This window comes from Gobio gobio (assembly GCF_949357685.1).
Source record: "Gobio gobio genome assembly, chromosome: 16".
Classification (NCBI taxonomy): domain Eukaryota; kingdom Metazoa; phylum Chordata; class Actinopteri; order Cypriniformes; family Gobionidae; genus Gobio; species Gobio gobio.
Window position 1 is genome coordinate 6,366,933 of NC_137109.1, and position 15,784 is coordinate 6,382,716.

At 37.8% G+C, this 15,784-nt stretch overlaps 1 protein-coding gene across 1 annotated transcript in view; it reads left to right on the top strand.

The window, feature by feature from the left end:
- Positions 1-265: 265 nt before the first annotated feature.
- Positions 266-15,784, top strand: part of pls3 (plastin 3 (T isoform)) — a 49,624-nt gene continuing 34,105 nt past the window's right edge. Inside the window, exon 1 of the mRNA XM_079838987.1 lies at positions 266-554. The gene's annotated coding sequence lies outside the window, so the exon portion shown is untranslated. The remainder of the gene's footprint in view (positions 555-15,784) is intronic.

Here is a 15,784-nt window from a genome sequence, read left to right on the forward strand (position 1 = left end):
CATAATGTTATGCCTGATTGGTGTATATCAAGTATATAATGGTACCATCTGGTACATCACTGTAGAGCTGGACATTATGCAGTGTTATTTCAGTAGCCTATCATTGATATGCAAGTTTTGTAAATAGTTTGAAATGTTAGCCTATATTTTATGTTTTTATCTTAGATTTAGGTTTAGTTCAAATATTATTTTAACAGCCTAATAAAATCCGTCACATCACCGTGTTTGGTATAGAAAGTTCAGTGTTTGCGAGTTCAATTCTCGTAGACTGCCTGTAGTTAGGCTGCTGTGTGTGTGTGTGTGTGTGTGTGTGTGTGTGTGTGTGTGAGGCTGTGCTGTCTAGGTAGGCAGCTCGTGTGTGTTGAGACGCAGCCCATGAGTTCAGTGTGTGTGTGTGTGTGTGTGTGTGTGTGTGGAGACGCAGCCCATGAGTTCAGCGTGTGTATCTGTGTGTGTGTGGAGACGCAGCCCATGAGTTCAGCGTGTGACTGTGTGTGTGTGTGTGTTTCTTTGAGTGCAACGCCAGCAGGGCAACAAACACACGGGCGGACGCAGTAAGTTGCTATGTAACGTTAGAGCATGTTTGTTTTTCAGATTCTGTTGTTTTTCGTCCTACAAACACTGAGGCATTAAGTTATAAACTTCATTTAAAGCTACTATTAATATGGAGTTACAAACAGTCTCGCGAGCTTTATTGGAAGTTGAAAATGTTTTATTCATCACTGCATTTGGAACTTTTAGTTCTATTAAATTTTCATTTCGATATTCCGAGTGTGTTCTTCCTCAGTGTTCATTGTGTGGTTTTTAGAGACGGATAATCATGTGATGTGAGGGTGATTTGCAGTCGGAAGCGTGTGTGGTTGTTGTTATAAATGAATATAGCCGTGATTTGATGATGCATGGATGTGTCTCAAATTAACTCGTTTAATAAATCTTGAACGCGTGCAAATTTGTTTACGTTTGGAATAGCATGCTACTATACTTTAAATGCAGTATGATGCATGGGAAACTAGTGTGCTTGACCTGGCCTTACTTGTTAAACTCAACACTGATGTCAACTGCAGTCAAACTACTGAAGTTTTGAAGGAGAATGTGAGGTTTATATTTGCATGTAGTTCATATATCAGGAAGCAGTGTGTGTATTGTGCAGTGCATTTTGTTTAAAACTTTCTTAAAGTCAGCATTGAAATGAGAGTCGTGACAGTTTTTTTCTTCCCTATTGTGATGTAATGAAACATAGGGTTGCAAAGGGGCTGAACATTTCCGGTAAATTTCCTGAAAATGTTCAAATATTCTGGAAAGTTTCTGGAAACTTTGCAACCCTAGTGAAACGGCTTTTCAAACAAGAACAAATGTAGGGCGGGGCTTGATTTTATCAGAGGGAAATTGATTGGATGGCTGTGGTTTGCTATTAAGGATGGGTGATACCACTTATTTTGTTTTCGATACGATACCGATACTTTCAAGGCCAGTATCACCGATATCGATACGATATTTCTAAGCTGAACTTTTAAACGATTCAATAATTTTAATTATTAAAATTACAAAGAGTAAAATAGGTAAAAAAACCCACTTACCATTTATATTTGAAAGGTATTTTAACCTTCAATATGCCTTAATTGCTACTTATTAGATCATATTTTTGTTTACAGATGGTTAACTTGTAGTACTTGTAGTGGTAACCATGGAAATCTACAAATACTATAGCTGAACTACTACTGAAAATGAACTACTATGGTTAATTTTCTTAAGGGACTGCCAGTGCCTCTCTGTTTGAATACAGTGTCATCAGTGATTGAACGCTCTCTCTGTGATTGATTGGTTCTGTCTTGCAGCATTTGCGTGCGTTCAGATCATGGTTCAGATGAGCAGGAAAATAGTTCTATACTACACAACTATTCTGTTACATAGGTTATTTGTATTGTATGCATTAAATAATCTTTTTAAATAAACAAAATTACTGCTAAAACAAAACACGATATTTTTATTTGAGTACCGATACTAATGTGAGCATCGAAAAGTATCGATATATCGATACTTCATATCGATACGCCCATCCCTATTTGCTATTGGTGGATCTCAAGTGAGTGACAGGTTGCCCCGCCCTCGTAATCAGAGAAGAGATGTCGCTACAAGTTATTTTGATTCAAGAGGTGCACGGATAAATCATTGATTTCATGGTGACTAACCTAGGGCAGGCCAATTGAGTCATAACTAGATGTCGAAATTGTGTTTTCGATTACTTCCAGTTCATTTATCACTGTTAAAATAAAAGTCAAACACATTGCATTATGGGATACAGTATTCCATGCATATTTCTAATATATTTGACAGATGTTTTTGATCTTTCAGGCATCTCATTTGTGCAAAAAAAAGGATCTTTCTGTACAAACTATGCATTCTGCATTCCAAGTAAGAGTATGCTAGCATGCAGTTTTAGTCAGCCTTTCAAGATTGACAGTAGGGCTGTGCAATTAATCGAATTTCGATTTCGATTTCGTTTTTGCCTCCCAACGATCACCAAAATAGTACAATCGAGAAAAAACGATTATTTTGCCTTGCGTTCTGAATGAAACGCGCATGCGCTCATCCGCCCCTCCCGAAGCCACAATCTCTCTCAGGTCGTGAGCCTCGTGTGCATATCATCCGCTGGAATTTAAAAACTCTGCGCGAGTAAAGATGGCAGAAGGAGGGCAGTTACAGCAGCGTTTGGTGAGCAAAAAAGGCAAAACCAACTCCGTTGTCTGGGAACAGTTTGGCTTCGAGGAATCAGACGACGAGCAGAAACATGCTACGTGCAAGATTTGCTACATGGCAGTGGCTGCAACGCAAGGGAGCACCACGAATTTGTTTAACCACTTGAAAATTAAACAGAGTGACCTATGACAATCTAATAAAGAAACAAAAACTGACGAGAGCAGGGGTGCCGTGTAAACGTCCTTTTTTCCCCTCATATTTTTCAAATAATTCTCTCTTTGTAAACTTTGTTCAATGCATGCGAGTGCTGCCGTATGTTTGAATATGACCAGTCGTTTTCACCGTCGTCACCCGGGTTTAGTGCCAGAAGACGCGAATGAGAAGCCGCGCGCGCTGTGAGAAAATGTATCTCTGTGCGCTCATCCGAGAGCGCGCACACGTCTCTCAGCGCGCAAATATTGAGTTCTCTTTCAAGTCTTGCTCTTGAACGGACAAACTCACACAAAACGTATGTCAACATGTCCATCTTGATGAGTATCCTAGCAGACATAGTCTGTATATGCCTTGAGTAAACTTTATACAGTCGATAAAGACGACGCATATCCGATCCGGATTGAATAGCTTTTGTAAGTTTAATAGGATTCATCTTTAATTTATGCACTCAAATATGCAATGTTATTTTACGTTTGAGACATTTCTGTACCTGAAAACTAATGTTAGACGTACCTGAAAAGCATATCTAGCCGAACCATATTGTTGATCTTATTTATTTGTGATTATCATTTTTACGTGAATACTTTTATACTTTGATTTGAATATATGTTATATTATTTATTTTAATAGTTCAAAAAGTACAACAAATGTTACAATTTCAATTGAATTGTTGAAAGGTGTATTTTTAATAAATACAACACATTCCCAAAGTCATGTGAAATAATCGTGTTACATAATCGTGATTTCAATATTGACCAAAATAATCGTGATTATGATTTTTTCCATAATCGAGCAGCCCTAATTGACAGTGTTCACTGCTCCCTACTCCCTGAGTCTGTTGAGGCTCACTTCCCTTGACAGAATACGATCATTCAGAACACACTTCAACATCATCAAACCTAGATGACACTTGAGTTGTGCATATTAGAGGAGATATGACCATAATAAATGACTTTTATTATACATTCAAGTGTGATAAAACACACATCCAAGTGTATCTATTACTATAAAGTTATTAAATTAATGTCAATTTTCATATTTGAAGACGCTGAGTGATACATTTGCAAACTGACTGATAAATGTCTGTTGCGATGTTGATTTTAAACTACCAAAAAAAATGTATGTAATAAAAAAAAAAAAATTATAGTTTTAGGGTACATTTACTCGACACAGATGTGCTAAAAACGGAAAAGCTTTTCGTGAACAGACAACATAAAGTCTGCGAAAATGTCTAAAAGTGCTGTATTCTGTCTGGCCAGTAGATGGCGATGTCACTTTGTAAAGAAACATGCATGCAAATTCGCGTTTTTGTAGTTCACACGGAGGCGATAACGGTATTGCTTTCAAAAACATGCACTTTGAAATCCATTTTCAAAAGCTGTATCTTTATTCTATTGTATTTATTTGTGCTATTGTTTGTAATTTGTGTATTTGTTCTTATTTTAGCACTGTTTACTCATCTTTTTAAATTCAGTATGAAATCAAGCTTCCTTGTGCTGTATGTAAGCTATTGCAACACAATTAGTTAGCAAATATTTGTGAGATAATTGTAATGGTAATTGGTCAATGTATATATATATATATATATATATATATATATATATATATATATATATATATATATATATATATATGAGAAAAAGCTTAAAAAAAAACCTTAAAAGCTTTATCATATAAAGTGATCTCTTCAGAAGAAATGTTTAAAGGACAACTCCGGTGAAAAATGAACCTAGGGGTAATTAAAACATGGTTACCGAGTAGATCGTTCTCTGGGATGCGTTTTCATGAAAATCGAATGTAAAGAGTTTTATCTCTAAAAACAGATTAGCTTATAACGCTAGTAAATGGGGCATAGAATAAGTAAAATTAAATCGTTAGTTAAAGGGTTAGTTTACCCAAAAATGAAAATTCTGTCATTAATGACTTCCCCTCATGTCGTTGGACACCCGTAAGACCTCCGTTCATCTTCGGAACACAAATGAAGATATTTTAGCTGAAATCCGATGCCTCGGATGCACTTTATACTCTCAAGACCTATAAAAGGTACTAAAGACGTCATTACAATCAATCTCACTACAGTGCAGGTTCTACAATAACTTTATAAAGCGGCGAGAATAGTTTTTGTGCGCAAAAAACCCTAAATAACGACTTATATAGTGATGACCGATTTCAAAATAATGCATCATGAAGCTTCGAAGCGTTATGAATCAGTGAGTCGATTCAGCGGTTCGGATCGCCAAAGTCACGTATTTCAGCAGTTTGACACACGATCCGAATCATGATTCGACTCGCTGATTCATAACGCTTCGAAGCTTCATGATGCATTATTTTGAAATCGGTCATCACTATATAAGTCGTTATTTAGGTTTTTTTTGTGCACAAAAACTATTCTCGCTGCTTTATAAAGTTATTGTAGAACCACTGTAGTGAGATGGACTTTGTAACGACGTCTTTAGTGCCTTTTAAGGGTCTTGAGAGTGAACCGTGCATTGTGCCAATGGAGGCCTTTCCGAGCCATCAGATTTACACTAAAATATCTTCATTTGTGTTCCGAAGATGAACGGAGGTCTGACGGGTGTCGAACGACATGAGGGGAAGTAATTAATGACAGAATTTTCATTTTTGGGTGAACTAACCCTTTAATACCACTAACAAGGCTCAAAATAGCCTCACACTAACACGGTAGCATAATGAGGGTCCCTACATGCAAACCGAAGCATTGAGAACTTTGTAAGTGTACAAACAGTTTAATAAGAAGATACTTTTTAAAGACAGAACATTACGCGTATACAGACAGGAGCCATCTTGGAAAACAGTCTAGACGAGTCGAGCCATGAACGCTGTGCTAAGTGAGCTGGTCGATAGGAATTATCGCAGATTAGCACAGCGTCCGTGGCTCGACTCGAAGAAAATGGTATCGGATATCGATACTTTTTTTAGGTATCGTATCGAAGTTAGACATTGCAGTATCGTGACAACACTAGTACAGAGTCATTTGAACTATGCCTGTTGATCATGCCTCTTGTGCAGTAGAAAATACAGAGCACACTCCCCAGACCAATGTTCAATCTTAAATTGAGCTTGGTCTGGTGATAGCCAGACAAACAAAACACTCCTGGGAGCCTCAAATAATAGTTTATTTCAAGATTACTTCTTGCAGTGCTGTATTGATGCACAGTGATTGGTGGGTGCATCTCTCTCCCTGCTTCCTGTAAAGTGACATATCGATGTTCCCTTATTCCATGTTCACAGGGCCCGAAATGAACATGTTCCCTTCGCAGGGCATTTACTGTCGAACGGGACACACTTCCAGACTGTGCTGAAGTAAACTCTGTGATATGTCTCAGAAGCCAGTAGTGTGAGTTGTTGTGGTGCAAAGCCCAAGACGTGAGGCAATTCCCTGTCTGCATTGCTGGGCTAGATAGGAATGTGTGGCTTTGACTTTTTTTTACTCGACAGACAACCTTTGAAAACGCCACAACAAAGACTGAGAACTCCGATACCTTGCATTGCTTTCCCAAAGCTGTGATTGGTTCAGGAAGGTGAATCTGCATTCCTGATCATAACAAAGCCAGTGTGTTAAGTGACGTCTGCCTTTGTCTTTGAAACACTAAGTTCTGTCACGCTGCGGTTATATTCTTCCTCCGAGAGCTGTCTCTCAGTCTCCAACCCGTCATTCTTCAGCTGTAAGTGTTACTTGCCGCCGGCTCACAAGAGCATGTTCTCGTTTAGAGCAGTTCCTGGAGAACGGTGCGGTTTTGGATGCCATTGTCAAGGCTGAGGTTAAAGTGATGTCAGGACAAAAATGCCTCAGCAATGCCTGTGGGAGGCTGTTGCTCATGACCTCCAAGCATTTGACTAGATTATGCTGAATGAATCTTGATTATCTTAAATGATACCCATAGTTAGGGTTAGGGTTACAGGAAATAGTCTGTGCTGTATTGACGCCACCACAGATATGACGTTGACACTACAGATTGAATATTGGCATCTATTTGGATTCTCTAACTAATATTTCACAGGCCTGTTGTGTCTCTCTGTCTCCTCTAGTGGGCATGTAACTCGTAGTCTTGAATGATTATGAAAAAAAAAAATCTGTTCGGCTCAGTGTTTTGAACTCCAGATGGTTCCACCCCAGTTCTGCCACATTTTCCCCTCATAAAAACCACCAAACGTTGAGTCTTGACATCCAACAGCACTGTAAGAAAAGTCTGTAAAAACAGGGCTCAATGTACTGTTAATATGAAGGAATATTCCATATTGATTTTGTATTTTGAATTCTGCATTGCATTATGTTGTGTTTTAGGGTTAAAGGAAACGTCTGTAAACTTGGCAGAGAATTTCTAGTACTTTTTCTGTTGAACAAGACTTTTTTTACACTTGGAAAGAAGCATAAAATGCATTTTTACATGTTCTAAAGACATTGGCTGTGTCTGAAATCACGTAGGCCTGCTCTCTTGAGGAGTTGGCTAATTGCTGGGACGTGAGCAAACGTGATAGATGTGTTTGTATTTAATTCAGATAAAGTACATCGCACATACAGATCTACATTTTGAGGTAATCATTCATCATAGTAACACATCTTGTTTTAAGTTAGGAGCTATTAATATGATTGTGTGAGATTTAAATTACGCAAGTCACTTTGCATCACACACACACACACACACGTTACTCTCTGACAGCTTACAGCTTTTTACGCTTAGCTTTGAGAAAAAAAAGTTAATGGTGTACATTTCGATATCAAGTATATACAGTTCCTTTAATCATTCTACACGTCACAAAAGCTATGTTTCCATCCAAAGTTGCGAATGTAACGTATGCGCAAAATTGCAATATCGCATAAAACATAGCACCGTTTCCATCCAGTGAGTCGAAGAGAACATAATCGTCACTTCCTGATAAACAACCGCTAAAACATAGGAGAAGCCACCATATATAATAATTTTTGCATATAATAAATTATTTGTGTCTCAGAGAAACTTGTGCGTCTCAAACGTGTTGTCATGCTTTCAGAGGCGGAAGCTGCTGTTTGGGAATGCAGACGTGTAAAACAGTTCTATGAGGGAAATATACTGAGCATCTTAGCCCCGTTTCCACCGAAATTACCCTGAACAATTTGTACCAGGAACTTTTTTACAGGAACCCCCCCCCCAGACCTGCTACTGTCTGTGTTTCCACTGTGGCCAAAAGTACCGTGAAGATTAGGCAAATTAGTCCAGAGACGTGGGACTGCGCGCGACAGACAGTAATCATTTTTTGTGCGATACTGTCTGCAACAATAATAAGTATGGAGGAGATTCAAGCAGCGCTGCTTTTGCTGGTTATGTATTGGTTTACTAAAGAGATAATTAAAGGGTTAGTTCACCCAAAAATGAAAATTCTGTCATTAATTACTCACCCTCATGTCGTTCGACACCCATCAGACCTCCGTTCATCTTCAGAACACAAATGAAGATATTTTAGTTGAAAGCTGATGCTGAGAAAGGCTTCAGATAGGCCTCCATTGGCATTCAGTACATTGACACTCCCAAGATCCATGAAAGGCACTTAAAACGTCGTTACAAAGTCCATCTCACCACAGTGACTCTACAATAATTTTACGATGCGACGACAATCGTTTTTGTGCGCAGCAAAAATCAAAATAACACCTTTATCCAACTTGTTCTTGTCTTCCGTGTGTGCCTCCACGACGCATGCGCGAGAATATGACGTAGCGCCGGCACAAACGGGGGGCACAAATATGGATTTTGATATGTACAAATATCGGGCACAAATATTGATTTTGATCTTGATTCAGCATCAATTCATACGTGTATAGTCTACTGTAGATATAAGGAAAAATAAGTTTGCCTTTTAGCACTATTTTAATCTTTTCTTGGGTTCAATTATATTTGCTCACATTCATTAATATTCACTTGTGTGTGCTTATATAAGTATCATTCAAAATATTAGGATATAAGTTATTAACTTTGTAAAATTTCACATTTAAAGAAATCTAGTGTTTGATGATGTCTAAATATTTATTTAAATGCAAAAGCTAAAAATAAGTAAGCAGTTATGATCTGCATTACTTTTTTGAGCAACCAGACTAGATATATGTATATTTATTAAAGAGCCATGAAAGCACCAAATAAAAGTTATTATTTTTCCTGCCACAAAATGACTCTAATTTGCATCTTTACATTGGAATTCTCTATTTTAACCTTAATTACTACACTAATTGTAATATAAATAATAAAACATATTTTAAGTGGTCATTAATGGACCATAATTATTGCACAAATAGTAGCCTAACCGAAAACAACAGATACGAACTGCATTTTATTGATCATCAGCTCATTTCAAAATCAAAGACCACAATTAGGGATGCACCGATATGAACATTTTGGCCGATACCGATAACCGATAATTCTTAATATTTGAAAGCCGATAACCGATATATTGGCCGATAAATCTAAATACAAATTTTAATAAACTCTGAGAGCCTGATTACAAAAACAAAAGGCTCACCATTAAAAGCCATGTCCCAAACACTTCAACATAAATCAAACCTATACACTACAGTAGCCTATTTGAACCAGTGTGAGATTCCTTACCTTTTCAAATTAATTTTAGACTCCTATGGCCAAAATTTTTTTTTTAACACTTTACAATAAGGTTTAATTTTTGTTAGTATTAGTTAACCAACAATGAATGAACAATACTTCAACAGGATTTATTAATTTTAGTTCATGTTAATCTCAACATATTCAGACCCAAAGTTGTGTCTTTTAACATTAGGTATGAACTGTGAATGGACTGTTACAAAACACAAACATTTTATTACTAAAAGAAACAAAGGTTATTGCTCTCTGTTTGTTCATGATAGTTAATGCATTAATAAAATGAGACCTTATTTGTAAAATGTTACCAAAAATTATATTGTCTAAAAAATAAAAATAATATACCTAAATAATGCAAACAAGTAATTGAACAGCATTACTTAGGCTGCATAATAAAGAATCAGAATGCAAGTGCATGAAATAACCTCCGCACAGACGATAAAGAAATGGTTTTAATCAAACCATATTGTTGATGGAAATGATCCGAGAACAATAAAAGTGCTAATTATAAAAAATAATGCTTCTGTGTTTTTTAAAAAAAATATATGTTTAATATTACAGTAATAGTAAACATCTGTAATATTAGTCTAGTCTATTAGGAATAATGTTGCTGTTTGAGAGCGCGCTGAAGCTGGAGAGAATGAACGAACAACCATAAACTGAAGCGCTTAGAAGTTTAATTAACAACTAAACGCATCATATATGAGAACAATCAGATATTTATACAAAATAAATATAATATTACAACTTATATTAGCACAAAATCACGCATAGGTGAAGGGTTATAACTCCTGTGGATGCTCTTCCCCTGTTTGAGAGCGTGCTGAAACTTAAGATGATCACCGGTACAGTGAAACACTGCGGGTTATTGACTTAACGAAACACATCCTATATGACTTTAATCAGATGTTTATACTACAAAAACGTAATATTACGACTTACATATGCTTAAAATTACGCGAATGCACAAGCGAACTTGACTGTGCTGGTCAGAATGCGTTGTTGACGCTTCCCACAACAGCGCGCTGAAAAACAACTAAACCCAGAGAATTCACTACGTTTTATAACAGAAATATTCTCATTGCAGTGTTATGTATAGGACAGTCCCAGTAGTTATTAATGCTGTGCATTTCTGTTTGAAATGCGCGCGCCGGTACAATTAAGTGCTTTACTGCATCGTTAATTAACTCAACCAAACGCATCCTATATGGGATTATATACACAAAATAATAAATATAATATTACAACTTACAATGGCACAAAAGGCTGTGAATGCACAAGCGAACTTGACTGTGCTCGTCATGAAGGTGTAACTCCATGGGCGCGCGCTGAAGCTAAAGACCGGTACAATGAAGTGCTTACTGCATCGTTTATTAACTCAACCAAACGCATCCTATATGATATTACATACACAGAATAATAATAAATATAATATTACAACTTACAATGGCACAAAAGGCTGTGAATGCACAAGCGAACTTGACTGTGCTCGTCATGAAGGTGTAACTCCGTGGGCGCGCTCTTCCCTCAACAAACGCGCTGAAACACAACGCTCTTTTACAGCCTATTATATTCTCATTATCATTTTATGTAGATTATAGAAGACTTGCGCTGCACATGTTGCACATAACTGTATTTTCCTTTTCGAAGTGATTCCAAACATATTTAGAGCAATTCAAACCCATCATGGTGGACAGCGCGTCCGTCTCAGCTGAAGGAAATAATACATTATCTATCGGCTTGACTATATCGGTCAAATTTTCTTATTGGACCGATAACGATAACATCAAAAATAATCATTTATCGGCCGATAACGATATGTTGCCGATATATCGTGCATCCCTAACCACAATAGGTCATTCAGTTTCTTTGCTTTTAAAGGTCCCATGGCATGGCATTTTTCTATTATTTTATAGTGTTTTCTGAGGTGTACTTATATTATTAGTATGATTTTTACATCATAAAATGTCATAATTTAGAATTAAAAGGCATTTTTTCTATACTGCTGTTTGCCCTGTGGCTGAATGCCCTGCTTCAAGAGGCGTGTCTGCTGTGAGACTTCAGTAAAAACGCCCACTGTTGTGATTGGCTGACATCTTTGCATTTTAAATGAGCGGAGGGGGCGTGGTTTAACGAGGCACGAGCAGGCACGAGTCTGCCAGAGAGACGGATGGACCTGCGTTCACTTCTCATCAGTTCTCTCAGCATGTCTCAGTTCAGGGTGAACTGTTGTAGTTACTAGCATATACTTCAGTTTATCAGTTTATTTCTAGTCGGAGGCGCTGTCACTCATGTCAGAAAGTTAGTAACTTTAGTAAATTATGGATCAGCGCTGACTCGACGCGAACCGTTTAGAACGATTCAGTCCGATTTGGTGAACTGGTTCGGTTCACTAAAAAGAACCGATTCAAAAGAATGATTCGTTCGCGAACCGGACATCACGGAGACGAAGTGATTGCTAACAAAGTTATTTATAGTAACTACTGAGTTATGAGAGCGCTGTCAGTCAGCGCGAGTTTATTGTGTTTGTATCTGAGAGTTCTGAATAAACACGAGTCCCAGTCACACCGAGTCCTCTTCATCATTATTCTACCAACTTTGTAACACATGGAATGTACCATTACAGCGAGATGAACGAGTTAGTAAGTGTTGAGTATAGCATTATTTCTAGATATGTTCCAATCATATGAATAGCGTCATTGACGCGCATTGAGTAACGTTACACAGCGCAAACAAAGACACAACAGCAGTAATCGAATGTAATCCAGTTTATTGTGGGGAAAGCTGGCTAGCCCAGATATGCTCACGCTTACCCTCCTTCTGCTTAATCTCACGCCGCGTTTGGTGCCTCCGCTGTGGGCCAGATGCAGTACTGGGGGTCGGGGATGTTGGAGGCCGAGCTTCGGCGTGTGTGAAGTTTATCTCTAAAGATGTTACTGCTGATGTTAAACAGAAAAGACTGTATGCACATTTTAGAACCGATAGACGCGACGAGGACGTACAAAAACACTGACTCACAAGATAGAAAACACCGTTCTGTCGGGAGAGAGAGAAGCCGCTGCGTGTCCACAAATAATAAATAATAAGCTACACATAAGAAATCAATGATCACAGATCAGAAGGAACTGAAGAAAGACTTCTGTTTTCATTTGTACATCCAAACACTGAGAAACTGCCAGTGTTCACTCGTTCACAAGTAACGTTAATGATCTCGAGTGTTTGCATGGGTGTGGCAGATTCTCTGGGCGGGGGAAAGGGAGGAAACCGTTCCTGCTTGGACGTCAAACCAGGAGACTTCAGGATTGGCTCGTCTGGCCTGTCATTTTCTCAAAAGCAGAGAAAGACAGCCAGAACTCGGTTTTATACCGATCAACATTTCTATCCACTTGGGGACAATATTCAGGCTAGGGGAACTCATATTAATGTTGAAATACCTCATAAAATGAAAATTTCATGCCATGGGACCTTTAATGAATATGATTGTATGTTGAGCACCTGCGACTTTACTTTCGGTACTTTGTGCGCTGGCTTGATGAAGAGATACGCAGCTGCTCGTCTGCGGCGATCGGGCTATAACATGTCATATAGCCAGTCCTTCCAGAAAAATGCGGCTTTTTTTTGTGATTGTTGCGGGCAAAAATCCTTGATTATGCGGCACGTTTTCTTAAAAAATGCGATGGAAAATGCGGGATATTTATGCAATTTTATGCAACTTGCAGTTTGATGAAAAAGAGAAAAAAAGCACTACATCACAGAAAGTGCTGGGAATATTTAAGTTCTCATCTTGTTTTATTGAAGACCTTAATAAACACATGGCTCAAATTTACAAAACATTGAGTCAAACAAGTTCTGTTGCTTTACAAAAGGAATAGGCTACATCTTCTGAAAAAATGTATAAATAACTTCCTGTTTTACAGAGGTAGCTATACAAAACAGACATTTGAGTGCTTCCAATGCACACAGCGCAATCTCTTAAAGGGTTAGTTCACCCAAAAATGAAAATTAATGACTTCCCCTCATGTCGTTGGACACCCGTAAGACCTCCGTTCATCTTCGGAACACAGAGGAGGAAAAACTCTGGTTATAAAAATACCCGTGTACGTGTGGACTAGGCCTTAGATGAAATCCGATGGCTCAGAAAGGCCTCCATTGGCACAATGGACTTTACACTCTCAAGACCCATAAAAGACACTAAAGACGTCGTTACAAAGTCCATCTCACTACAGTGGTTCTACAATAACTTTATGAAGCGACGAGAATAGTTTTTGTGCGCAAAAAACCTAAATAAAGACTTATATAGTGATGATCGATTTCAAAACACGGCATCATGAAGCTTCGAAGCGTTATGGATCAGTGAGTCGATTCATGATTCGGATCGCGTGTCAAACTGCTGAAATACGTGACTTTGGCGATCCAAACCGCTGAATCGACTCACTGATTCATAACGCTTCGAAGCTTCATGATGCCGTGTTTTGAAATCGGTCAACACACCGGGAAACTGCTCTGTCTTTTGCTGTTATTTTTGTTGGCAAAACCGGGAATCATGGTTTCACCGATATCTATGTTTTCACCACGGGGTTTGCAGCTTTTCGATGACGTTCGCGTCGGGTAATTACGTTACTTCAGAACGTTCCCATGGCAATAGGGGGAAATGGCGGCTCTTGTGTGAAGTAAATGAACATTTTTCAACTTTCTGCTAATATATATGACTTTTTTGCAACGAAAATGCAGGGATTATGAAATCATGCTAGCCCCACATATTTTGCACGCGGAAATAGGCAATTTATGCGGCGAAAATGCGGCGTATTTGAAAAAAATACGTATAAATATGCAGACTTTGGCTGATTATGCATTAAATCATGCGATCGCATAATCGTGTTTTCTGGAGGGACTGTATAGCCCATAACACGCTCTCACATGTTAATTTTTTTTAGCATTGTTGCGACGAGTAAAATTTACACATGTGATTTCAACAACTAGATGCATTTAGACTTTAGTTTTGACTCTAATGCGGCCCAGACCAGCTCCTGAAGAGGCTTTTAGTGTTGTGTGTATTTGTTCTAAACGCTCCTGTTGTCTTCTGTGCCCAGACTTGAGTTTTGTTTGATGCATTCAAGAAGCGTGTTTTCTTTGAGCAGGTCAAAATTAAAGGTTCAGTTCATATAACATGAGGATGCAGTGGGAACCAGTGTTCATTTTGACAGCAAATTTTGATTTAGTTTTAGTCAAAGTCTTTTGACTAAAATGCCATTTAGTTTTAGTCATATTTTAGTCGCCTGAATTGTTTTTAGTTTTAGTCTAGTTTTAGTCGACTAAATCTACTGTAGATTTAGTCTCCTAAAATCTAATGAGTTTAGTTAAATTGTAATACATTAAGCATTCAAGCTCCATTTAATTTTGACATTATTTTGTTTTTAATTACATTAAAAATACACGAAAGAGAGCTCAATTCACTTTTTTGTTAAAACTTTGTATTTCTTTTAGTTAGTAGGCCATATCAGGTAAAGCTAAAGCTTGAAATAAGTTTATTTATTTATTTATTTTTAATTTCAAGTAATTAATTTTTTTAATGGTTTTAGTGAACTATTATAACCCTGATACTTTATTGGATATGTGTCAAATACTGGTCTTTCCTCCTGACTAAGAATTAAATGGGAATTAAATGAAATACAGTTTATTGTGTAACCAAATACGAATATACTGTATAATGCGTGACTTTTAAATTATAAACAAGCTCAAATACACCGGGACTCTTATTTTGAAATGTCTGCGCCTCTGTTGCAGTTGCAGGAGCTCATTCAAGTTCAGGAGATAAAATATGCATTGTTACAACCGTCTAAAACATATTACTATATAATCATCATAAATTGTCATTATTCATCAGCATTAGTTCATAAACAATGGTCTGGCATAAATGTGTGTTATTGATTGATTGTGAGCCGCTCTGGAGCGCTGGATTGGGGATGAGTGAGCCGTGTTTTCCCCCCCCCCCCAAGCCGTTAGATCAGCACGTTCACATCAAATGTGCGCATCTGTTACACAGGACATCAGTTCTGACTGGATCTCTTCCCTAATCGACCCTCCCAAACACTTTCGTCTCGTTTTTATTTGTTGACGAAAATGACAGCAAGTTTTCGTCATAGTTTTAGTCATCGAACACTAGTTTTTATTTAGTTATCGTCTCGTTTTCGTCAGTGAAAAAAGGTCGTTGACGAAAATTATTTGTCAACGAAATTAACACTGGTGGGAACTGAACCGAATCGATGGCATGG